Source organism: Cricetulus griseus (assembly GCF_003668045.3).
Source record: "Cricetulus griseus strain 17A/GY chromosome 1 unlocalized genomic scaffold, alternate assembly CriGri-PICRH-1.0 chr1_0, whole genome shotgun sequence".
In the NCBI taxonomy this organism is placed as follows: Eukaryota; Metazoa; Chordata; class Mammalia; order Rodentia; family Cricetidae; genus Cricetulus; species Cricetulus griseus.
This window is the reverse complement of record NW_023276806.1, coordinates 144,021,957-144,048,861: the sequence shown is the minus strand read 5'-3', so window position 1 is coordinate 144,048,861 and position 26,905 is coordinate 144,021,957. Positions and strand designations below refer to the sequence as shown.

The 26,905-nt window shown below is 43.1% G+C and overlaps 1 long non-coding RNA gene across 8 annotated transcripts in view; it reads left to right on the top strand.

Annotated features, from left to right (window-relative positions):
• LOC103162225 overlaps positions 1 to 26,905 on the top strand; it is a 113,850-nt gene that overhangs the window by 22,357 nt on the left and 64,588 nt on the right. For 7 of the 8 annotated variants that reach the window (XR_004771619.1, XR_004771620.1, XR_004771622.1 and 4 more), the window contains 2 exons: positions 3,290 to 3,441; positions 7,828 to 7,933. This is a non-coding gene — a long non-coding RNA (uncharacterized LOC103162225). Of the gene's footprint in view, positions 1 to 3,289; positions 3,460 to 7,827; positions 7,934 to 26,905 lie in introns of all 8 variants that reach the window. The other variant, XR_004771618.1, reaches the window with a different exon arrangement.

Sequence of the window (26,905 nt, the reverse complement as noted above, 5' to 3'; positions counted from 1 at the left end):
CTCTCAGATGACTTAGCTTGTGTCAAGTTGACATAAAACTGTCCAGAACACCTGAAGAAAAAACAAAAGCTGGAAAATGCCCTAATTATGACCTTACATGTGTGTGACTGACTATATATATTTGTGCATTCATGCATGTGTATTTGCTGAATTTTACTTTAGGAGTCAGATTGCCATGTGTATTTTTCCAGGAAACCATCCTACACTACTCTGGCATGATAGTCAGTTGAAACATCCTCACTTATAAAGCAGGTGTTGTAATCATTAACTGGCAGAAGTTTTATAAGAGACTTAGAGAAATTGCTTGGTGTCAGTGCAATGCTTGGTGCTTGGTTGTGGTACTTTTCTCACTGCTGTCACCTCTGTCATCATCCCCTGTGGGTGGAATTCCAACTACTTTCTATGATGGGCTTCTCACCAGCTGAGGGTAAATGTGTTTCCATGAGATGTGTACAGTTCCCATTCAGATACCCAGTGCTGAAATCACATCCTCTCAGGTATTTCCTGTTTGCCCCTGGTTTGACTTGCACAGCACTGGGATCAAAAAGGACTTATTCTCCACTTAAGACCAATCCCTCCCCACAGAATTGCTGGCAGCACTGTCAACCCCTCTCCCTCTGCAGGTTTCTTGTTTGGCAATTTCCAAACAGGGTGCTTAATAGCTTCAAGACTGCAACAGAATGAAGGGAGAAGAGAACACAGGGTACCTGTGCCCTGGCTTCATCACTGAAGGTGGTGAGAGTCTGGACGCTGGGCTGAGGCAGTACTTGACGGAAGTGTGAAATTCAAGTATGATTTATTTGAACCAAGGGAGAGAGAGATTGTTGCTTAATGACTTACGGTGTAGCCAGAATGCCAGCCATTATGACCCTCAAGCCGTCAAAAAGTTAGACAGCTATTTTCCATTTTTTTATGTTTAAATTTTATTTTATGTGCATGGGTATTTTTTCCCTGCATATATGCACTTGCACTGCATGCATGCTTGGTTGCTACGGAGGCACAAAGAGGATGTCAGGAACTGGAGTTACAGATGGCTGTGAACATCCATGTTGGTAGGACCTGGGCCCTCTGGAAGAGCAGCCAGTGCTCTTAACCTCTGAGCCATCTCTCTAGCTCCTGGCAGGTATTTTCTTTGGACTATTGAATGAGCACTGTGTTATGCCACAACTAAGAATAAAAAACCCCACAATAAAGACGTGGGGGGTGGCACATGTCTTTAATCCCAGCACTTAGGAGGCAGAGGCAGGTGAATCCCTGTGAGTTCCAGGCCAGCCTGGTCTACAAAACTATGCAGAGAAACCCTGTCTTGAAAAATCAGAAAAAAAAAATAAGCCAAAACCAAACAAAACAGCCAAAAACAACTCCCCCCTCCCAATACCTGGAGTCTTCTATGAGTTTATACTGTAGCTGGGATAACACAATGCAGACACACAAAATGAGGAAATGATAGTATGAACTAGAACTACAAGCTGCATGACCTTCATGACAGAAGTAAGTTGAGGAGAGGTGACTAGAAATGGGAGTGTTGAAAGCCTTTTGCATGGCTTTAGTGTAGTGGTTCTCCACCAGTACATTGTGACCCCTTTGGGGGTCCAATGATCCTTTCACAGGGGTCACCTAAGACTATCAGAAAAAACATATATTTACATTATGGTCCATAACAGTAGCAAAATTAAAGTTAAGAAGTAGCAACAAAAATAATTTTATGGTTGGGGGTCACCACAACATGAACTGTGTCAGAGGGTCACAGCATTAGGAAGGTTGGGAGCCAGTGTTTTAGCATTTTGCCACACTTGGCTTCTGAAGTTCAAGCTGAGTACCAACTGTGATTTAATTGGCATCCTCCTCCTCTTGCACCAAGGCTGAGCTGGACACAGTCAGAGTGGTATTTCAAATTGCATTCAATTAATTGTGGGCAGATGCAGGATTGATCAGAGTGACAGATAACTGGGGGAGGGAAAGAGAATACTCTTCGACGTTTAAAAAGGCCCATTCATGAGCACTCAATGGCAAGCTGCTATGGAAACTTCTCAACATTTTTTGTTTTAATAAATGATGGGAATCCTATCCGACTCCCGGGGAGATGGGAAGCTGAGGTTATTGAGCAGAAACTTCAAAGGGCAAATGAATTCTTTTTGATAATTTGCCTCAAAGTTGCTTTCTTAAAATAAAAGGGAAAGAGAACGAATGAAATGGAGACCAAAGAAAAGCCTGCAAGACTGCTTGCTCACAGGCACTAAAGCCTAAAGTTCTGAGGCAAGTTCAGAATTCATGGCAAAGTTTTGCTTTTACTATCTCTTGGTAACATATGAGTGAAATCAAGACTTGCTTTAAAGCAGTAGCGTACCAGTGACTCAGCACCCATTTTTTTTTGTTTTTTGTTTTTTGTTTTTTCAAGACAGGGTTTCTCTGTGTAGCTTTGGAGCCTATCCTGGCACTCGCTCTGGAGACCAGGCTGGCCTCGAACTCACAGAGATCTACCTGCCGCTGCCTCCTGAGTGCTGGGATTAAAGACGTGTGCCACCAACGCCCGGCAGCACCCAAGTTTTAATTTGTCTTTCTGTGATCTAAAATACATGCATGTGTTACTATAAATGTAATATAGTTTGGTCACTGTGACAAAAGCATGCCAGCCAGTCCCTTTACAAATTAAACACAGAGTCACCACAACTGTTCCTTAGAATTGAAATCAGGGACTAGAATGGATGTTCATACCCTAGTATTGTCCCAGTAATATTTATTCAAAAACGGGCAAAAGGTAGGAGCCACCCAAATACACAGAATATGGTATTCATATACATTGGGATATTATTTAGGTTTAAGAAGAAATGAAATTCTGGCATATGCTACCATATGGATAAACCTGGAAGACATATTAAGTGAAATCAGCCAGACCAAAGGACAAAAATTGCATGAATCCTTATATGTGAATGCCCTAGGGTACTCTCATCCACAGAACTAAACTGTGGCTCGTGGGCTGGGAGAAGTGTGGAGTACTCATCAATGAGTTCAAATTTTACTTTGTGAGGGTGGAAAGTTGAGATGGATGGTGGAGACAGATGCACAGCAGTGTGATTCTGTGGAAGGCCATTGGACTGCATGCTCAGAAATGCCCAAAGTATGTTTATAATCAAATCTTAAAACCCAGACATATTAAAAAAATATATGCTGGTGAAATTGTCTCTTGGAGTACAGCTTCCTTGCTCATAAAGCATAGGTGGAAAGAGAAAGCAAGTTTCTTCTAATCTGGTCAAGCTCCATTCGGTTATTCTAGCAAATTCTATTTCAGGGTCAAGTGAAGCAGTGGCTACTGTGGCAGTAAATAAAGGAACCCGGGGAATCACAGCATGGCAAACCTAAACCAAGATGTGCTGAGGGTAAAAACGCAGCACTTTCAGCTGTGTTTGCACCAGGAATTCATGGAAGTTTGAACAGTTCCAGGTGGGCAGAAAACAATGGGTAAGGCCATTCAGGCAGGGGTAAGTGTGTCATAGTGGTTGGGTGACTGGAGGAGGTAAGAGTGGTCGAGGAAGCCCTGCAGGGTGGGGGTGTTAGATGCCGAGTAGTGAGATAAATTGTGCATTGTGTGAGGTCAGACTGTGTGGGGGGAGTTGGGGCTTAAAATTCAGAAATCCACAAGGATTCTTACTCTAGTTTTTTGTGCATTGGAGATTTCAAAACAGAAGTTTTTGCTCTCTCTCTCTCTCTCTCTCTGTGTGTGTGTGTGTGTGTGTGTGTGTGTGTGTGTCAATTGCCTTCTTCAGGGAAGAGAAGTCCTCTAAAAATGCCATGCATACAGTGTAGAGAACGGAGTCCTAGTACAGAAGGCTACTGTATTTGCACAGTGCACAATGACTACACTCCAGTGCGTTTGGTAAATGACAGGACTGGTAACTGGGTCCTTGAAATCCATTCTGCGATGAACTCGACACCGTTTCTGGTTGTTTGATTTGCTTTCTCGGAAGCTGGGGTGAGGGTCATGATGTACTGCCTCGTGGCATAAATAATCATGTTTCCTTCACTTACCTCTGCTGGCCTGACTAGCTAGCTGGGAGATTTCTGTTTGATTTGGAGAAAGCAGTGTATTTACCAATGACTGAAGGTGATTAAGAAAGAATGTAATGTCAAAGAGTCTGCAGAGAAGGGCTGAGATAAAGATTGCCTCTTGACATTGCGGGAAGTTGACTTAGGTTCAATATGAATGTGTTCTGCTGGATAGGTTGTTGAAAGAAGAGCACCAACTCAAGTGTTGGCTATTGTAAAATCAGTGTTTGCAATGGCATCCTTAGCTTAAGAGACTACCACTACCGTTTGGACCTTGTATGATGGATCGCGCACCCCAAGCATCATGACCACAAGAAGGTCTAAGGCTTCTTTTAGATGCGAGTGGGGCAGGGCTTGCATTTTTCAAATACTGCAATTAACAAAGGTAGAGTGACTCGGGTGAGCTTGGCCAACAAATATCACTGACAAAGGTGAAGCATTTCTGCAGGGATAGGTATATGTTGGGTACCACTGCCACTAACCTCCAGGGTGTACTGAGAAGGCAGCTGAGTCAGATTCTTTCCTCCTGGCTAATGATAAGCTTTGTGAATTATTATACCACAGAAAAAGGCCATACTATCTTTTCCTTTTCCAGCTAAGGCATAAAAACATGTGAAAAGGGTCAAAAGTCCTCAGTGTGTGCCATTTATTATGAAGCATGGGCTCTGTGTGGCATAGCTGGAAAAATTTTTGCCAAAAAATTAAAGAAGCCTTTGGGACTATGCCTGCTTGAGTGTCCAGATGTTGTTGGCCCTGTCTATGATGGGAGTGCCATTCCATGCGCAACTGTAGGAAACTTGGAATTGAAATGGGCTATGACTTTGAAGACTTAGTATCCCCCACTCCTCCCAAAGGGGTGTGTGTGTGTGCTCAGAGAGGCACATGCGTGTGGTCCCAGCACATAGGAGGCAGAGGCAAGAGGATCTTGAGCTTGAGACTGGTCAGCCTAAGCCACATAGTGAAATCTCATCTCAGTAAAACAAAACAGAACGGCCAGTGGGCTGGCTCCTCAGGTATAAGTATTCGGGTATAAGTATTTGCTATAAAATCCTAACCACCTGAGTTCTAACCTAGAAACCATGGTGGAAGGAGATAGCTGACTATTGCAAGTTGTCCTCTGACCTTCACAGGTGTGCTGTGGAATTTGAGAACTCTCTCTCTCTCTCTCTCTCTCTCTCTCTCTCTCTCTCTCTCTCTCTCTCACACACACACACACACACACACACACACACACACACACACGCTCATGTGCTTGAAAACACACACTGAATTTTTAAAGAAGAAATATAAATTAGTCCCTTTAACCCCCAAATTACTATCCTTAAATGAATTGTTTTATCTTACAAGTGGTTTTGAAAAATGTCCAAAGCAATTATCCTTCATGTAATTTCTTCAGCATTTATTTAATTATTTTAGTTCAGCATTGTTGTCATAATGATAACTTTCTATTGTTTGGGGAAAAATTAGATCAAATGATTAAATCCCCCTCCAAGCATTTGGTGGGGTGGGGGTAGGGGAGTCAAAGAAAGCTGATTTGAATATGGAGGATAAATAGTAATTAAACTGTAAATGTTGATTTTTTTCCTTTGAAGTCTACTGGTGTGTGGTATGAATAAATCTCACAATGTCACTTATTATTTCTGTGTGAGAATTACTGCAATGCTGTATTAAACTGGGGAGTTTCCCAGAGCAGCTGAACTGAAGCTTTCTTTGTTTATATTAAAGCCAGATTATTTTTCCCTTAAACAGTACACATTGGTTTTAGATAAAAATCTGAGAGGTGTTTTTTTTTTTTTCCTCCTTCAAATCTCATCCATGCCACTGTATTCTAGAGAAGAGATCTATCCTAAAACCCGGAAACGCAAAGGGGCTTGCTATTTCAATCTGCATATTCCCTTTTTGTTTTTAGACTTAGAAATAGCAATCTCAGGTTAGGCTATTCATTAGATTCATCTGGGGAAGCTTTAAAGACAATCCAGGGGTAAGGGATACACCTGTATTGGAAGCTGAGCTACAAATGAATCAGAAACCATCCTCCTCCCCCACCTCGGGATTCCAGTTGGAGGCTGAGGCCCAAGAGTTGCTGCTGTGCTGGTCAGAGGCACAGCTGTGTTCTCAGTCTTCTCCAGGAGCACTTACACACTCTGGCTTACAGTGTGTGGATGATTTAAGCATCTAAACTTTTCCCTCATATAACCGGAGATAAGCTCTGTAGTTTCTCAGTCTGAACACTCCCCTCGGGTTTTGATATAAACACCTAAGAGAAATGCACACTCTCTCACGCTTTGAGAGATACAGATAGACCAATGATCATAAATTATCAGTTCAGTAGTTAATTGGGTTTGCTTTATTCAGGATTCGGTGCAGAGAATTTGTCTCTTAAAACCATGTACACACATGATAGACACACATGTGTGCATATGACACCATGGTATTAGCCTCTACAGATAGATTTCTCAAGCTGTTTATCACAATATCAACCATATCGGCTGGATGTTCAAGAGAATGTTTGGAGTAAGGTGGATATCCTATGGACTTTGCATAATTATTTTGAGTTGAGCATTACTGTCTTCACAAATATAACTATTACCGTGGGACCCAAATTTTTCCATTGTGAAAATTAGTTGTTCCCCTTGGATCTGGGTCTATGAAATCCAAGGCCTTCACATGGATTCATGCAGTGAAAGTATTTTGTATATATAAAACAGCATTAAAGTAAGTTAATTATATGCCTTTTTTGAAGTTTTGGGTTTAAAATATTTTAAATTAATAGCAAATGAGACAATTCTTATTGTCAGTAACCAAAAGTGATTTTTCTGGAGCTACTCTGTTGTAAAGTCATTGCAAAATGGTTGGAGAACACAGAATAAAATATTGAAACAGGGCAACTTGTTATTAGAGATTTAATGAAAAGCTCCAGCCGGCTTGCTCATTCAGTCATTCATCCATTCAACAAACATTTCACCGATGGTTTGCTATTATCACACAATGCTCTAGGGTTTATAGAAACATGCAAAGCAGATGGACAGGAACCCAATCCTGCCTTCCAGGGTTTATTTCTACCCTTTGCCTGGCCAAGTTCCAGAACACATGTATAATTTATGTTTGGAGAAACATGTTTAGAGGAGTGGGGAGAATCTGGTTTTTGTCTTTCAGCAAGAAGGTGACTTTGGAGCAGATGGTTTGAGTAGATGAGAGAGTAGATCATATAAATGTAAGAAGGGCATTCCATGAAGCAGAAACAGGTCTAGTGCAAAGGGCTAGGGGTGGGGGGAGGCTGGGGCTTGCTAGATAAAATACATGGTGCCCAGTTAAAGATGAATTTCCCATAAGCAATACAGAATTGTTAATGTAAGCATCATGTAATACTTACAACATGTATATACTAAAAATGTACGGTGTCTGTGTTCTTACCCCCTAATCTAGCAAAGTTAGATATATCTCGAAGAGGTAGGGAATTGAAAGGAGGCCAATGGTTGGGCCAGAAGGAAGCAGGAGAGAGAAAGATGAGGTGGGAGAGGCCCATAGTGGTAGAGTGAATTTGGAGGGCCTTTTAGGCCACTGTAGGAAGGTGAGGGCTGGTGAGATGGCTCAGTGGTTACAGTTGCTCACCCCCAAGCTGCTGATCTCATTTCGATCCCTGCAACCCATGTGATGGAAGGAAGGAACTCATCTTGGCAAGTTATTTCTGACCTCTACATGTGTGGGGGAGCATGTGCACAGACACACAAGATAAGCAAGTTCTTTTTAGCTAAAATGAAAGAACTTGAACTTTTCCCCTAGCTGACATCACTGGAGAGTTGGAGCTGACCTGTTCTTGAAGTTTGGAAGCAGTTCTAGATCTGCTGTGGTGTGTGGAGGACAACGTGAGCAGAAGGAAGAAGACCAGGTAGGAGGCAGTCACAACCATTCAAGTGAGATGATGAGGCAGTAGGATGTGACAGTCTGGGTACGTTCTAAATGAATACCAGCCCAATTTTTGGTGGGCTGGGTGTGTGTCATAAGCAAAACGTTGAGTTTGGAGAAGGATGGAATTGCTGATCAATGAAATGGGGGCCTTTCAGATTGAGTGGGTTGTTTTGTTTTTAATTTGGTGATAGTGGGAAAGTATCAGAATACACATTCACATAAGTCAGAGATGTTTAATAGCTAAGTGGAAACATCAAGTTGGAAATTCATGGTCTTTCTTGTTTGGTTGGGTTTTTTTGTTTGTTTGTTTTCCTAAGTAGAAAAGCCAGAAATTCCACCATTGTATCCATGTTGAAAAGAAAAACGGAAGTTAGGATGAGGGATGGGAGGTAAGGCCGTTAGGAAGAAAGAAAGTAAAGTTCATTATCCAACAACGGAGACTGAGGACTGAGCCCACTTAGGAGATAAGGAGGGGCAGCTGTTGGCCCTTGTTGTTCTGCATCTGAAGGAAGCCGGTTTCCCAGAGCTCTCAGTGTGTGGAAGATCTGATCTGAATGCTAACTCTCCAGGCTTTCAGATGTCAAGGACCGGCTGAGTCACTCCATGCCACTCCTGCCCTTTCCCCTCCCCCACTCTTGTGTGGTGTGGCAACGTTAAATTGTTCTTGCTCTGTCTCCTCATAAAATGGGAGTGTGTGGGAGTTACATTCACTACAGATTACCTCAGAAGAAAATAAAGTTTTCCCATGGAGAAGTGAAAGAAATCCTTATCATTGTGTTACTATGTGCAATTGACACGATTGGCTCAGTGTTGTGATGTCAGAGAGGCTGGTCCTACCTGAGGATGCCTGAGAGTCTGAAGGGGCTCCTGGTTCTTCCATAGAGAGCTCAGCTGGCAGGATGTTAGCAGTGTATCTCTGCCGCCCACTAAAACCTCCCCCAGGCACTTTTGAATTTCCCCACAGTTTCCTTCTTGATTTCCTGTCAGCTTCTGTGCTCTCTCCTCCTCTGTAGGTTCTGTGTGGGCTATTCACTCCTTGGTCTTCTCTTGCTAGGTTACTTCTCTTCCTGCTCCATCTGTTTTATTTCTTATGACTTGTTCTATGGTGAAATTTGTTTTGCATTTTAGTCTGACTCTTATTGATACAGCTCCGAATGGTTTGTTGCTCAACACTATGTTCCTGGTGGGTTTTCAGTCTCATTCAAGAGGAAATTGTATACATTCTTAATAATGAAACTTCATGTGGACAAGTTGTGGTGCCCTTTTGTGTTGTCTTTGACCTCCGGGGGAGTTAGATATGTAACAGTCACCATTAGAGTCTGTGTTGAGATTATCAAATGTTCTTCAGAACTCTCCCACTGGTTTGGTTTAGAAAGACATCACTTGACCCAGCAATCTGGATGTGGGAGGCCTAGAAGGCTCAAATCACTTGGTTCTGGTTTTGTAATAATTCTGGCTCAGACAGTAGTCTTTTCTTTACGCCTGCCACAATGGCTTACCTTGGCATGTTGCCCCGTGAGTGTCACTTCCTGATATCTCAAGGATTTTTCCTTGTCTACTGCATGGGGAATGGGATATAGGTAAACTTCCTTGCAGAGATGTGCCGAACTAATCACCGTGTTGTAACCCAGCCCTAGCTGTTCAGATGTGAACATGATGACACCCTGAATAAAAATGCCAACTGTACTGTGTAGCGCACCACTTTGGGGAGCTTATTAAACACAGACTGATACTTTGGGGTTTCTAGATGGTGACTTGATGGGGGATGTCCTTCAGTGTATGTTTATCTTATTGACTGTTGAATAAAGCACTGTTGGCCAATAGGGGAGCAAGATAGGTGGGACTAGGAGTCTAGGAGGATTCTGGGAAATGTAGTAAGAGAAGTCTTGTGATCTAGGCAGGAAGTGACATAGCAGGCAGACTCAGAATATAAGCAGGACAAACAGGAAGTGGCTCTCTTCCTCTTCCTCCTGCTCTCTGCTCTGGAGCTACCATGTGATCCCGGCAAGACAGGACGAATTCCACTGGCGTCCTCCATTAGATAAGTCTTATGATTATGGCTGATAATTAAGACTGAGCTAGCAGATAAGAAATCCTTGTCATTGGCCAACAGCAATACAAGAGACCCAATATAAGTCTCTGTGTATTATTCGGGGCCCTAACACAGCGGGCGGAACTCGGGCAGCATGGGGGAAAGACTTATAGTTACAGTGACTGTTGCAGCTTTTAAGGGTGGCTTGGAACACTGTTCACTGGTTGTTCAAATTGCAATGCTGGTGGGAGATGGCATCATTGTCTTGACTACTGTTTACAACAGAAGATCAGAAGATGAATTCTAAGTGAGAACCAGAGCTAAGTTGGCCCCTTTCAGTGTGTGCTTGATGAGGCATTTATTGGTCAAGCTGGAAAGGTCAGTCTACTCTCAAAGGTCATATTTCCCATATTGGGGAACAAGGGAATAGGCTAGAAGCTGCTAGTATGTTTGCTGCTGTCTTTCTTCCTTTTTCATTTCTGATACAAAAGAAAGAAATTTAAAAAAATGTATAGATGACATGGTGTTAATTCCAATGGTTGAGAATAAGACCACTACCACAGTTTAAAGCCAAATCTGCAGCAAGCTTTAATTAATTACTGGCCAGTTAGATGGCATCTGGCCAGGTCCATACCTGGGTTTTCAGGAAATGGTCCTAGTCATGTTCTTTTGTTTGTTTGTTAGGTTTTTTTGTTTTTTGTTTTTGTTTTTTTGTTTTTTTGCAGGGACTTAAGAAGGCCAAACTCACAATTCACATTTTCTATCAGCTCCAATCAGGGGCAAGCATACATCCTGATGTATTTCCTGCCCATGTACTTCCTGCCCATATGTGATCAGGCACATCTGGTGTGGATGGGTCAAAAAAACTTGTTTAGGGAGTGAAAGCATGTGGCTTGTTATGTCCCCCAAACCATAGCATTTCAGGAGCTATCTGTCCTTGGGCAAGGGGCTTGCAGAACAGAGGCACTTTGTTTCATGGCTCTCTTAGGCATAGTGATTAAAACTTACAATGTAACTTTGGCTCTCACAATAGGGACAAGGCTTTTATTTTTCCCATCTATGTCCCGCTATGATTATTATGTACTCAGAAATAAGGAAAGGAGACAGACGTGGAGGTGGCAACAAATATACAAACCCACTGCTACCACTTCTGCTTCTAGTCCCTAGGGCCCCACAGTGTGTGCTTAAAATCGTGGAGTCTGAAGGTGAATAGCCCTGGGCTTGAGTTCTGGTTTCTTCACTAGTGGGACTGATTTGGGGCAAGTTATGTAAATTAACCCATGATTACCCATCTATTAGGAGGGATATAAATAGTATTTATCTAATATGATTACCATGAGATTAGAAAGGCTGATGCTTGTAAAAACAACAAAAACAAAAAACAGCAGAAGACCTGGTGTCCAATAAGCATTGAATAGATGAGAATTACTTAAAAAATTTTCTTTTTGAGCCAGGGTTTCATGTACTCCAGTTTGTTCTGAACTCAAAATGTAGGTGAGGGTGACCTTGACCTTCTAGTCCTCCTGCTGCCACCTCCTGAGTACTTGGATTGCAGGTATGTGCCAATTCTAGAGTGCTGGCAATGGAACCTAAGGCTTTGTACGTATTAGCAAGCACCCCAGTCTCTAACAATGGCTTATTTCCTTATTAGAAAATACTGATAGGAATGGGGTAGAGGGCCATAGGTGGTAGAGGGGTTACTGGTTTTCTTGAGTCCCCATTGTATGTAAGTCACTGAACTGTGAGCCAAAGAGGCAATGATAGAAATACAGGCAGGGTAACTTTATCAGGTCAATGGGAGGGGAAGGAGCCCTTCACCTTGGAGTCAACATAAAAATAGTATTTGCTTCATACACAATATGAATAATAAACAAGACTTAAAGCTTGAATATATATAACCGTGGAGAGAGCCTCATTTCTTTTCCTAGACATTTCCTGGGAATTTCAAACAACACTGTTAAGTGTTTAGAGTAAATATAGCCTGTCTTTCTGCATTCCTATGACCTAGACCAGTGGTTTTTCAACATGTGGATTGTGACCCCTTGGGGGTTGTCAAAAGACTCTTTCACAGGGGTTGCATATCAGATATCCCACATATCTGATATTTATTTGCAATCCATAACAGTAACAAAATTATTGTTATGAAGTAGCAATGAAATAATTTTATGGCTGGGGGTCACTACAACATGAGGAACTGTATTAAAGGGTCTCAGCATTAGGAAGGTTGAGAACCATTGCTCTGGACTTTTACTTTATCAGTTGTTATCCTGACAGGTGCCCCTAAGTAACCACAGGTGAGTGACCTCCCTTAGGTTTCTTGGCAACCCTTTAAAGATGCTAACTTCAAATCCCACCCAAATCCTATATATGAATATTGTAAGGAAAATAAAGTACAACTCCCTCTCAGAGAAGCTTTATATAAGCGACATATACATATACATACATACATACATACATACATACATACATACATACAGAAGGCTCTTTTTTTCTGGGTGTCCCTCTCTTAACCCATGTTTAATGTCTATATTAAAACAGCCAGGTGGTGGTGGTGCACACCCTTGATCTCAGCACTCAGGAGGCAGAGGCAGGCAGATTTCTGTTGAATTTGAGGCCAGCTTGGTCTACAGAGTAAGTTCCAGGACAGCCAGCGCTACACAGAGAAACCCTGTCTTGAAAAACAAACAACAACAAAACAAAACCTAAAATAAAATATAAAATATCTTTATTAAACCTCAATTCTGCCTCACGATGGCTAGCTCTGGGGTTCTTTTCTGCATATAAGTCATGAATCTTGGTTTGCCTGAGCTGAGGTCTCTGAGAAATTCAAGAAACTCCTGATGCTTGCTGCTAAGGGGGAACACTGGGAACCTGCACCCATGCCCCTGGTTGCTGACAAGAACATACTGTAATTCTGAACTGTGACTGATAGCTGAATAATTGCCATTACCAGCGATAAATGCTGAGGAAGAAGACCAATGTGCTACCTGCCTAACTGGAAACGACTCTCTCCTCTCTGTCTTAAGCAAGTGGACTGCTGCTGGAGGAGAAAGAAGAAGGAGAAAAGTGGAATTATTCAGAGAGGGCAGTAGGGATGGGAGAGGGATACATCTAGGGTCGGTTCCAGGCTTCCTTTCTGAGAAATGGCAGAGCATCTCTAATAACCAGTGCCCCTGTTCTGAGCACAAAAGGGAGCTGTGAACTGAGCTTTTGGGGCATAGGAGTGCCCAGCTCCCACTCCTGTAACCATGAGGTATACCCAGTCCTAGTGAAGTGAAGAAGACAAAGCATGCGGCTTTATGAAGGACGGTGTCGTCTTTGATACCAAGGAGTTTAGGAAGCTGAGATGCCATTTGGAGACCCAGATGAGGAGAGATGTTACATTAAAAAACTAAATCTGCTTTGGGGTGAAGGAAGGACTTCTGAATTCCAACATGTCATTAACCATTCTCTAAGGTGAAGTGTGAATCAGAGAAGCTGAGTGCTCTCACCGCCACACAGGCTCAAATGGACTCATGTAGACAAGTAGGAAGGTAGCACACAAGCAGTGAAGTGACAATTTAAAGATTGTCCTTCTGGTCTTCACTCTGTGTCTACTCTCAGTCATCTGTTTTTGGATGAACCGTATTTAGCTTTCCTATTAGTGTCTGGAAGACATGCATTCTGCTTTTGTTCAAAACCGCATGTGTTGGATTCCTCTTGAGATGGCATTAGTGTCCCTGCCTGGCTACTGGGAGCCCTTGGCCTTTAAGGAGGAAAGGTCCGGTGATTCCGTCTTCTGAGCCTGTAAATCACTCCGTCAGATGCCTTCCCACTTGCACGCTGGCATTAGTTCAGTGGACTTCCTCTAAGCAAGCCAAGCAAATTCTCGAAATGCCAGCCGGGACATGGAAATTGAAAGGTCACTGTTCTTCTCCATGCTCCCCCCATTCCCACCCCAGCTAGGAGTGTGAGAAGTTCAGATTACTGCACATGTCATGAGGACACTGGGCAACTCATAACTGTCGTCCGTGCCAGCGTATAGGCTCTGTTTTCTGTATCATAAAATGAATGTATGTATTTGCAACCCCAGAGCTAGTCTCTCCTGACCTGTGTCTCCAGCTCTCCCTGCCAATGGATTTACATCATTTCTGTGTGTGCCTTGTTTGGCTGCCCCTTCTCCAGCACTGTTGAGACCGTCTGTGGGTGGTTTCCCTGTGCAGAATGACAAGGGCAAAGGTCAGAGACGTCTATGATTCATTTCCTTTTTGCTGCACGCAGTGGATTGCATTCTAGATGAGTCACTCAGATGCCCAAATATGGGGGTTGGGGGCTCCTTTACACGAGCCCCAAGGCTCTACTGTGCCCTCAGTTTGAACAACAGAGTTCTTACGAGCGCCTTACAGTTTTGTATTTTCCTCCCATGGTTTCATAAGCCCATCTGGGCCCCCTTTCTTTGATTTGTGAAGGCAGCTTTCCATGCTTGGAGAAGTTTCTTATTATCTTGTGTTGCCTCCTTGAATTCTGACTCCAGAATTAATTGTCAGACATGTAAAATATACCCCAAGTATTCTCTCAGTTAAAATAATTTCCAGGGGCTAGAAGAATAGCTCAATAAGTCAAGTGCATGCTACACAAGCATGAGGACCCGAATTCAATCCCCAGAGCCTACAAAACAACAAACAAATACCCCCAGATGTGACTTGGCAGTGGTGGGGCCTGCCTTTGATCCCAGCACTTGGGAGCCCGAGGCAGATCTGAGTTCAAGGCTTACCTGGTTTACACAGTGAGTTCCAGGACAGCAAGGGCTACATAAAGAGAGAAACCCTGTCTCAAAAAACAACAAAACAAAGCAAAAAAACCAGATGCACCTGGACAGTGATGGTGACTTTAAACCCAGCACTCGGGGGACAGAGGCAGGTGGATCTCTGAGTTCAAGGCCAGCCTGGTCTACAGAGTGAGTTTCATGACAACCAGGGATATACAGAGAAACCCTGTCTCGAACTGTCCCCTCCCACAAAGCCAGATGTGCTTGCTGGCTCATACTGGTAATCTCAGTGCCAAGAGACAGAGAAAGGGTGATCCCTGGGGGGTCGCCGGTGAGCCAGGCTAGTTTAATCTGTAAGCTATAGACCAATGAGAAACTGTCTAATAAGACAAAATGGGGCTGGAGAGACAGCTCCATGCTTAAAAGCTGTACTGCCCTTGCAGAGGACTTAAGCTTGGTTCTCAGCACTGACTTGGGATGGTTTATAATTGCCTGTAACTTCAGTTCCAGGACATCTAACACCCTCCTCTCTCCAGATACCTACCCCACATATGAACACACCTGTGCAGAGATACACTCACATAATTCAAAATAAATTGTAGAAAACAATAAGAAGGTGGATGGTACCTGAGGAATGATACCTGAGGATGACTTTGGGTTCTATACACACACACACACACACACACACACACACACACACACACACACACACACACAAATGCATGCACACAGGTACACACGTGAACATGGAAACACATATGCATGTACGTGGATACACACACACACACACACACACACACACACACACACACACACACACACACACAATGAAGCAAAGTATCCTCTAAGATGTTGTTGTTGAGACTAAACTATTAAAAGCGGTGTAGTCACGGCTCCTCAAAAAAATCCACCTTCCAGAATAACAATGTATGGGGGGTGGGGAGAGCAGACATCAGCTAAGGAAGGTGACATTTGAATACCTAGTGCTAAGATCTATATCAAGGTGTTATTTTCTCAATGATGGGAGGCTACTGTTTTGTTTTTATCTTTGAAAATTATGAAATACAGTATATAAACAGAAAGCATAAATGCACACACAAGAAATAATTACCAAGCGAACACCCTCCATCAAGAAATGAAACAGGGCCAGCCCAGAGGCCCTTCCCTTGTTTGCCTTCCAGACCACATCCCTGCCACCCCTTGAGTATCCATAGCCTGACTTTTGTGGCTGTCACTTCCTTGCCTTTGTTATCATCGCTGTGTTCCAGGTTGTTATTATTTTTAGAGCAATACCACCTCTTATCTGCTACAGGCCACACTGTGTAATTCATTTGTGTTAAGTAATGACTACAGGGGCTTGATATGGGGCTAGCACCGTGTGTATGTAGAGTTCTTTCCTCATCTCAGAACAGCTTGGGACTGCTAGCCCATGACTCCAGCCATGAATTAATGGCACTACTGCTAAGACATGCATTTAGAAGGATGGCAGTGAGGACGTGACACGGGCACTATACTTGAAATGGTCCAAGCAAGACACTTGAGTAGTCCAAGCTTGTCATGAGCTCTGCTGCTTTTAGGCTGCAAGGAGAGTTAAATAACTTAGGGTAGGAAGACTCAGACACTCCTTATTCTAGCTCTTTAATGTTAGTGGGAAATAGCCTAGCAGTTTCTAAAATCTGCAGAACTTGGTCATGTAAAGGGTCCATTTACCAGTTCTGGTTCCCCCCTCAACTTCCGACTTGCTATTTCTGTGTATTTCTTCTTCATGGGAGTTCACTGAAGGGGTGTTTAGATCTTTAGTCTGTCATATTCTCTGTTGAACTAGAAAGAGAAGATAAGTGTGACAGGACATAGAACCTGATTCTTAGTCACTTTTACTTGTGACTTCTTTACTTTGTTGTTTGCTAATGCAGATTTGTTATGGGGAGCGCTCTCTTTGTTCTGGCCGCGTTGGCTGGGTTCTTAACCTAGCTCTGGCCTGTGTTTCACCCGGCTGTGCTTTGAAATAAAGAGACCATAATCCAATACAGTTCACAGTATTTTATAGGTATACCACAATGCTATGGGATCATGGCTTGCTGTCTGCTGTGTAAGCAAGGCCACTGACACTCAGGGAGCTTCAGAAACTACCAAACACTGACCAAACCAGACACCAGGAGTTCAAAGGAGACCTCAAAAGCTAACCACTTCTTCTCCTTCCTCTTTCCTCTTCATTATTTCATCCTCCTCCTCTTCCTCTCCCCGCTTCTCTCCCCTCCCCCACCTCTTTTCAAAAACAGTATTTCTCTGTGTAGCTCTGGCTGTCCCGGAACTTGCTGTGTGGACCAGGCTGGCCTCTGCCTTTCAATGCTGGGATTAAAGGCATGTGCCACCACCCCGAAGGGCAGCTAAATTTTTCTTAAGACAGCCTCCTCTGTGGTCATCTGTCTGAGGACCCTGGAGTTCCTTCATAACCGCTTTACTTTTTTTCTTTTTAAAAGAGTTCTTGTTTCTGTTTGACAAAAAAATATGGTCTTGGGTTTGTTGATAGAAAGTCCTAGGACCCACACATCTTTGTGCTTGAAACACTGGCTTTGACTTGGGAATCTTTAGGGTAAAGGGCCTCAGGATACATCATTTCTTTCCCTTCTCTCCTACAGGAGAGGAGTGGTTGTCGGGGGGAAGGGGTGGGCAGACTATCAGTCTTTGAAGTCCTGTGTTTGATCACAGGCCAGTTTCTGTGTTTTCTGACAGGTCTGGCTGCCTCTGACCTGACGCCCACAGTCTGTAGTCCTGCATTTTGAGCAGAATATAAGAAAATCTAATTAGGAAACAAGGAAGGTTGTTCGAAGTGAGATCACTGTGGTAACAATGATGGAGTTCAAGTTGGTAAACACCTGTCTACCTCGGACCTTATCCAAGTGCGGAACTCAATGTAAAGCTGCCCTCTGTGTCGGTTGTGCCCCTGAGGCAGTCCCCCGATGTGGTGGTTCCTGTGGTCAGTGTTTCCCCAGGAGAGGAGGGAAGGCAGGGGGAAGGTTTTGTGCTTTGCTCAGTTGATGAGGTGTTCAGGAAATAAATGAGGTGGGGATTTGATTTTGGAGCATGTCTGGAGGTGGTATTTACCGAGCACGTCAAACATATTTTCAGAAGCGATTATGAATTGTCCCAGTCTGTGTCCTTAAGTTTAGGAGAGTAACATCTGCGTCACACTAAATGTGGAACCTGGATGAGGCTCAGGGTGTCACAAGGGCCAGGATCCCGGGCCAGCAGTTTCCATTCATCAAGTGAGACTGGGTGCACAGTGCTAAAGGACATTTTCAGAGGCGGCAGCAGGAGATAGCCACCCGGTAGCAACCCTGCCATACAACCTCAGGGGCTCTAAACCCACAGAGGTCAGGAGGATTCTGTCTCCTTTTTACTCCAGGCTGGACTGCACCTCTGTGATGTGACGAAGTGACTGTATTATTGCTATTGTCCCATGAAATACTCCCTCCATCTGCCTTCCTAAGAAAATAATATCTGTGGCCAGCCTTTAATTAACATTTCTTAAAGCTCATACTGGCAGGTGTTGGCAGTTATTTAACAGTGCAAACCAATAGTGTAATTTGTTTCATTTATGGAGTCTTTATTTTTAAAGAAGTTGTTACATTTATTTATTCTCTCTCTCTCTCTCTCTCTCTCTCTCTGTGTGTGTGTGTGTGTGTGTGTGTGTGTGTGTGTATAAGTAAAATACATGCATACATATCATGATGCACAGGTGGAGGTCAGAGGACAACTCTGGGGAGTCAGCTCTCTCCTGCCATGTGGGTTCCAGGGACTGAACTCAGGTCATCAGTCTTGGTGGCAGGTGCCTTCACCTGATGAGCCATCTTGTCAACCCTTCATTTTTTTTTTTTTAATTCATGAACTTTGAAAACACAAATATATAACTGTAAGTGCCGTGAGAAAAAGTTGCCTGTGTTGGTCATCAATAGAAATAATAATAATAGTGATGAGTGTTATATATAAAACTTGACAGTAAGAAAATGCTGTGGGTTTTACTGAGTGATGGAGCCCAACCTGAGAACAGACACTGTCATCTCCCTTGTTCTCACTGCAGTGTCGACACTGGAAGCAGATTCTTTTTTTTTTTTTTTTTTTTTTCAGATTTTTTAAAAATTTGAATTAGAAACAAGATTGTTTTACATGACAATCCCAGTTCCCTTCTCCCTCCCGTCCTCCCCTACCACCCCCCTAACTAAAACCCTACCTATCACATATCCTTTCTTCTATTCTTCCCCTGACTCAATCTTTCTGCCCCCTCATGACCTCTGCATCCTTCCTCTTCTTCCCTTCTCATTCTCCTAGCTCCCTCCCCCCCTCTTCCCGTGCTCTCAATTTGCTCAGGGGATCTTGACCCTTTCCCTTCTCCAGGGGACCATGTATGTCTCTCTTAGGGTCCTCCTTGTTTACTAGCTTCTCTGGCAGTATAATTTGTAGGCTGGTAATCCTGTACTCTATGTCTAAAATCCACATATGAGTGAGTACATATCATGTTTGTCTTTTTGTGATTGGGTTACCTTGCTCAGAATGGTTTCTTCGAGTTCCATCCATTTCCTGCAAATTTCAAGATTCCATTGTTTTTTTTTTTTCCACTGAGTAGTACTCCATTGTGTAAATATACCACATTTTCTCTACCCATTCTTTGGTTGAGGGGCATCTAGGCTGGGAAGCAGATTCTTGAATTAGCTTCTTAGGATGTTAATTTCATCTCCAAGTCACTGGGAAAACATTGGCTTTGTGTCTTGACCCAGCATGAGCCATGAACAATTTTCATAGATCCAAGACAGCACTGCCTCTCACTTAGAAATGGAAGCATCCCCCAGCATGCATCCTTCTCAGAGGAAACTGAGCTCCAGATGAAGAGGTGATTGGTCTAATGCTGGTGCCTGATTACCAGCAGAATTAGCCTGGATCTTTTTATTAGAAACTGAATTCCTGCCTGGTTTGTCTTCTCAATCTGTGCCAGTGACTGGTCATCCTTCACTGTGCCACATCCTGTCTTGGAATCTGACCACCTGTATTTCTGTCATAGTTCTCCTGGCAATACTGCAATATATGTTGAAAATCTATAATGAGCAATGGCTTCAGGCTTATTGAACAGTATATTTGAGGTTGAAGTGGTAAAAAAAAATAATTGTACTTTAGTATTTTGTTCTTTTAAAATATACAGATATGTAGGACTAGGGACTAAATTGAATCCAGCATTAAATTCTTGTTTCTGACTGTATTTTCCAAATCCATATTCTATTTATTTTAAATAGGTGGCATAATTATCCCAACCACAACCCTGTGTGTAAGTATAAAGGCAATGCCAGCCCCATTGTAGCTATGGAGAACCCTGAAAGTACAACTATAAGGATGAGCTACTGTAATAGACATGAATTCTCAAGAATCTAATAATAAACACACCTTGGGCTAAATAAAGAGTGTAATCACATTTTTAGTATCCAATTGTGGCAAAAAGGCAAGGCCTATTTAGTGTCTTCTTCCTCGCTTGGCAGAGTCCAGCTCTCAGATAGCTTCAGGGCCTGGCAGTAAGTTTGCAGCAGGCTGGAAATACCCACATTTGGGGGGATTGCTTGCCAAAGGTGTGGCTAGGCAGGCTGTCAAGAGGGCTCTGTGCCCAAGCCCTGTTCCTTCTCAGTGTCTTTTGTGCCAGGCAACACACCAGTGCCTGGATAGGAAGCTGATTATAGCACGGATGTCTGACTCCAGGAGACTCCCATTTAGTTTGAGCGGAGGTCTTGTGTATGGCTCAAAGTTGGAGCCTGGACAAATGAAAATGGAAGGAAGATTGCTGTGGAAACTGCAACTCATTACTCTCCCAGCATCGCAGATAACAGAATTTACCCAGGTGTGACAGGCACTTTGATTTAGAGTGGGTTATACAAAGTCCTCTTTGGTGACTAATGGATCTCTTCTCTCCCATGGGTAGAGCTGTGGGCTGAAAGGGGAGAACAGGGATTTCTGCTCTGAATAATAAAGTACCAGGAACTGGGGACCTCAGAGGCAGTCAGGGGCAAGGAGGAGTATGCAGGCTGAGAATGGAGTGCACTACTCCAAGGCAGACACCTTTTCCAAACTTGTCTGCATTTGTCAGGTTAAGGAGAGCCTCAGAAAGCAGATGGACATTCCACCATGAATGGAGGTGAAGAATTAGAACATGACCCAGTAGAGTGGTTCAATCACTAGAGTTGGGACCCCAGAGTTCTGCCTAAATTGATGGGGCTGAGACGGGGACTCGGAGATATGTGTGTCACAGCATCTATCATGTGAGGCATAGAATACTCGAAGGCAGGGATTCATCATATGTCTAAGAGCTTTCCCAGAAAAAGGGCCCATTCCCTGATGATGGGGAATGTACTGTGTATGTTCATCTTATTGATTATTGAATAAAATACTGTTTGGCCAATGAGATAGCAAGTTAGACAGGACTAGGAGTCAAAGAGGATTCTGGGAAATGTAGTAGAGAAGTGGTGATCCAGGCAGGAAGTGACATAGCAAGGAGACTCATATGTAAGCAAGAAGAAACAGGAAGTGTCCCTTTTTCCCCTCCACTCTTCCTCCAGCGGTGCAATGTGATCCATTGGCAAGAGAGGGTGCCAGCAGAAGGCATCCTTTATAAGATAAGTCTTATAAAATATATAGATTTATGATAATTAAGACTGAACTAACAGATGAGAAATCCTAGTCATTGGCCAAGCAGCATTTGAACCTAAAACAAGTTTCTGTGTATTCATTTGGGCCCTAACTCGGGCGAGCAGCTGGGGTAAAGCGCACCCGTGGCTGTGGGGCTCAGGCAGAAAGATTTATCATAACACCCTGATACCACTTTTCTTCTCTCCTTTAGCAGTTTTCCTTTTGTGCATATATATTGTACCGAAATAGGGCTCCTGAAGAATAAAAGTAAGTTCCCTGTAGGGTATTGAAGGCTTACAGCATGTATTTTAGAGGAATACCCCAGTTGAGATTTATTAAGGAAAAGGAAAACACAAACAAACAAACAAGCAAAACAAAACAAAACAAAACCCAGCATGTAATATGACCCCTATTTCTATCATTAGTTTTGCTGACGTGTTATCTTGTAGAGCTAGAGGGCTACAGTACAGTGAAGCATAAGGGAGTGTGTGTGTGTGTGTGTGTGTGTGTGTGTTTATGTGTATGCATGTATTTGTGAATATCAAAATGGGAACTGAGTGAAAAACAGACACCGAAGACAGACATTACATCCAGATCTGTTTTTTCGGCAAAATGGCTTTTGTTGCCTTAGTCTGGGTAAGAGAGGATGACTAATCAGACTATTTTAGATTAACTACTACATTTAAAATGAACAAGGTGGAGAGAGTAAAACAGAGTGGGACCCACAGTAAAATGGCCAGTAGTTAACTATTCAGAGCTCATCATATAATCTCTATATATGCACTTTCTTATTTAAATCATCTTCTTTGTATCAAATAGATAGTATTATTAGCATCTTACCCAAAGAGGGAGAAACAAAGGGATGGAGGAACTTCCCAGGTCAGGGCAATGGTAGGTGTCTCCTGGCTCCCCAGGCAGGATCATAGCCACTGGCTGGCTATGTCTCTGCTACCAGAAAATTCAAGTTGAGATTTGGGAATAGTCTCTGTAGTTGTATGAACAGTAGATAACTCCTCTGAGTTTCTTTCTGGACATTTTGAGTGAAAAAAATTCTTTATTGTATTGGGCCATACTATTTAGAAGCACCAGGTTCTACCCATTGGTGGAGCCTCCCCGTCACTGCTTAGTGTGTCTTCCCATTGATGGACCCTCCCATCACTGCTTAGTGTGTCTACCCATGTCTCTTTCCCAGTGACTACTGGGTAAGAACTAAGGTAGGATCAACAAAGCATTACTGGAATGAATCAGACCTGGAAAACAGATCATGGGTAAGAGCATAGATAATTTACCCTGGAAATTAGTTCTCTGTTTGAGACATTTGAGTGTTTCAGGTATTCTAGGTCAGTTTTCCTAAACAGAAGAATGAAGTTGTTCCTCTGATCTCTTTGGATAATGGGAAGGAGTCAAAGCCTCCTCTTATTTTGGGAATGCTATAACATAGGGTTGTTTAGGCCAAATGCACAGAAGGATATAGAAGAGGACTGGCACATAAGAGAACTCAGAGAGTAGCCAGGTGAAAGGGGCTCTCAAGGTATCACACCACAAAGTAACAGAAAACTTTGCTCTACTCGGTCAGTGCACGGCCTGTTAACAGTGTCAGCATCTCACCTCTCCTGTCCCCCCATCCTGTGTGCATCACCTTGCCTCATGGGTGGAGTCTCGGGGTAGTTCCCATGCACAGAATATGAAGGCCTCTGGCAGTGGAGCCTACAAGAGGGAACATTGCTGTTGCCCAGAGAAGGAAATAGTAACTCTAAAAAGAGAGGAATGGGGAGAGGAGGTGGGAAAAGGGAGGGAGAGAAGTAAGGGGAGGAAGGGGGTAGTGGGTGGGTACAGAAATGACTCAAAGACAGCTGCAACACCAAATCATATCCCAGCAAGGATGAAAAAAATCTGGGTACATGCAGCACGCTGCATAACCTGCAGGCAGCTCCACAAGTTGAAGAGTGTCCTTTCCAGGCCGCTCAGCTGCTCTGAGACTCTTACAGACAACTCAGCTGCTCTCTTCTTCCAGGGAGCTTGTCTTCTCTGAGAGTCTTCTTTTTCACCTGGCTTGTCTGAGAGTGACTCTCAGCAGTCTTTAGTGTTTACAATGGGGAGGGAGGGAACTAATGAACCCAGTCAGTTTCAGGGACTTCCTGAAGCTATTTTCAGTTGTTTGCTTTCTGTTTAAAGGAACAATGGACTGTTTCAATCTCTGAGGAAACTGCTACACAACTTTTTCTTTTTTTCTTTTTTTTTTTTAGGATTGTTTAAGATTGCCCACATTACCTTGTCAATCATGATATGGGCTCAGGTCTTGCTTCCTGCTATGTGACTACAGAGAGCATCCCCAAGAAGGTGGATGCCATCCATTGTGACATTTAGTCATGAGTCACCAGATTTTCTGCCTCATCTTTTTCTTCCTTGCCTGTTCCTTGCTGATCATATGACCCTGAGCAGGCCTAACTCTCCAGACTTGGGTGGCCTTACCTCTACAATGATGACTATATATACTCCTTGTATCCTTTGTGAGGCTGCTATCAGGATTGAGTAAAGGCATTTGGAACAGCAAAATTGGAAAATCTTAGTCACCATCGTTTATTTTTTGAGACAGGGCCTCAGGTAGCCCAGACTAGCCTCCAACTCCTTATGAAGCTGACTGTAACCTCGACCCTCTTCTGATCCTCTTGCCTCCTCCTCCTGAGTGTTGTGATTGCCGGTGTGTGTTACCACATCTGGTTTATGCTATGCTGAGGCTTGAACTGGGCGCTTGGTGATTGCTAAGTGCATCCTACCAATTGAGCTACATTCCCAGCTCCTCCTCATTCTTGTTTTTACCTTTTCCTTAAGTTAAAAAGCAAAACTGAGGCTGTGTCGGGGAGGCATTACTCCATGTCAAATCTAGATGGGGTTGGATTTACACCAGTTCCTGTGCTCTTTGGACTCCTTAGTGCTTCATAGAAATTTGAATTGATTGGTTATTAGGTCACATACAAGTACCATATCTCTCATATGAACAAGACGTTAAGTCCATGGGTATGCATGCTAAAAATCATTTTGTTAAAAACAGCCATCCTCTTGTTCCAAAACTTTTTCACATAAATTCTTAGCAATCCAAGTTTCCATAGTCTTTCTTGGGTTTCTGTTATTCCACGGGTGAGCTCTTGAACAGGGACAGAGAGAGTAAGTGCAGCTATGGACACACACTATCTTTCTTTAAACCCTTACAGTTGGTTTGAAATTGCCAGCCACTCAAATCTCTGATTTTCTGTCTGCCAGACTGGTTCCTTCACCACCCTTCCTTTTCCATTCCATTCTCATTACTGCATGTTGTCTGATTTCACCAGGAGGTGAAAATACAACACCTGCTATAAATCTTTGAGGATTTTGTTCCGTTTTCTTGTAAAGTCAAACCAGAAACCCCCCACCGGCAGAGCCAGCTGTGCCTCATATTTAAACACAAACTATAAAATGTCAGGGGAGAGGGGGAGTGACTTAGCCAATGAAAACATTGCACTTGGGGGGCAGCAATCTGTTTTTGAGATTTATGAGCTGAGAGCCTGTCACACTTTAATGATTCGCAAGTGAAACCCGTCACATCTGTGGAACTCGGCCTTCATTTTCTCCAGAGCATCCCCATGGAATACATCTCTTCTGAAACTCAGTTGTCTCTTTAAAATACTACTGAGGTCAGCATGTAACAGTAGATCTGAGAACTAGATTATGTAAGAAAGCTTATATTATAGAAATCGTGACACCCACCCCCCAAAAAAGGGTCTGAGATTTATTTATTTATTTATTTATTTATTTATTTATTTATTTGTTGCTAGTGAAGGACAAGTTAAGAAAGCAGTATCTTTGGTTTCAAGTTACATTGTCCTTGTATTTATTTAAACATTTTGAAAGCCATGTTGTGTCTGAATTTCATCTACTTAGCCGGTGTGGACAGTGTCTTTCCCTGCCGTTCCCAGCACTTTCCCCACACCCTCCATCAATTTTTCCTGCCATATTGAGTCCTTTTCTACTACTCTCACCTCTGAATGTCACCAGGAAAAGAATTTACCCTTAGTATATTCTTTTTGTAAGAATATCTGCATTTAAAGCATTCTTACCAAGTGCAGAAGGAAGGCTTGGTGCACCTGGTGGGGGGCACAAGGGGCATGGGAAGAACTGAAAGTGTTGGTTGAGAAAGAGAGACAGCCTCCTATACCAGGAGTACTTTTGTGCCCTCTCCTCTGTGCCCTGAGGATGTGTAGTGCCAAAGCACATGGGGAAAAAGATGATGGAGTTCCTTCTTTGTTCTCTCTGGATTTCTAAAATCATCCTAAAATACTAAATATGAACCTACCCTTCTGCTTTGGTGTGTGTGTGAGAGAGAGAGATCCAGAAGCAAGTGTGGAGGTGAGGCAAAGCTATCCTGATGAGGTGCTGAATGGGGTGCTGTGTGTGGGGGGAGGCATCTGTTAGACACACTGCCCCCAGCATCTAAAGCACTGTCCCTCAGGAGGGGATGTAGTCAGCTGTTTTACAAACACTATTCCTCCATTAGTGCCAAATCCAAACTGAGCAGAACTTGACTAGAGAGGTCTTTTTTTTTTTAAGATTTTATTTATTTATTATGTATACAACATTCTGCTTCCATGTATATCTGCACACCAGTACAGGGCACCAGGTCTTATAACAGATGGTTGTGAGCCACCAGAATTGAACTCAGGATCTCTGGAAGAGCAGTCAGTGCTCTTAACCTCTGAGCCATCTCTCCAGCCCTAGAGAGGTCTTTTATTTTTGCTTATTTATTTTGTTGACTGTGCTGGAGCTCACTCTGTAGGCCAGGCTGGATGTGAACTCACAGAATGAAGTTTACTTTCCAGTGAGGCACTTCATTTTGGTTAGGGTTTGGAGTCAGTATGTATAAGGTTTCCCTTTTGTTTGCACAGAGGGATGCCAAAGGGCCATCAGACCATCGTGTCCTGGTGACTCAGGTTGCTGGACCACACTGGACAACTATTTGGTCTCTAATTTGGGAGTAGTAATTATGAAACAGGATGTGCAGGTGGATGGAAACAGGAACCACTTCCAGCTTGTTAGCTGACAACCAAGACCTAGCTGTTTCTGGCATGCAGATGGTACCTGATAATGATGGATGGATGGATGGATGGATGAATGAATGTGTCCTATGAATGAATGAATATTTTCACAATTTCAGAGCTTCTTATTTTACCTCAATGGCTTTATGATCCACACTCCCTGAGACTCTGTTTTTTTTTTCAATATCTTATAGAATTGTTGGAAGAAATAAAATGATGTTACATATCTGTACCCTTAGCACAGTGCTCCCTAAACACATAGGGAAGGGGTGCAATATTGTTCAGAGTTGACAGTGTGGGGGAGGAGCTGATTAAAGTTACTTGTGTTGATTCTTGTGGCAGACCCTGAGAGGATCAACAGAGAAACGTGGGACACAAGCATGTGGGGTGGGATGAAGATTATGTAGAGACTGTACATGACTAAGAAGGTAGACATGACTG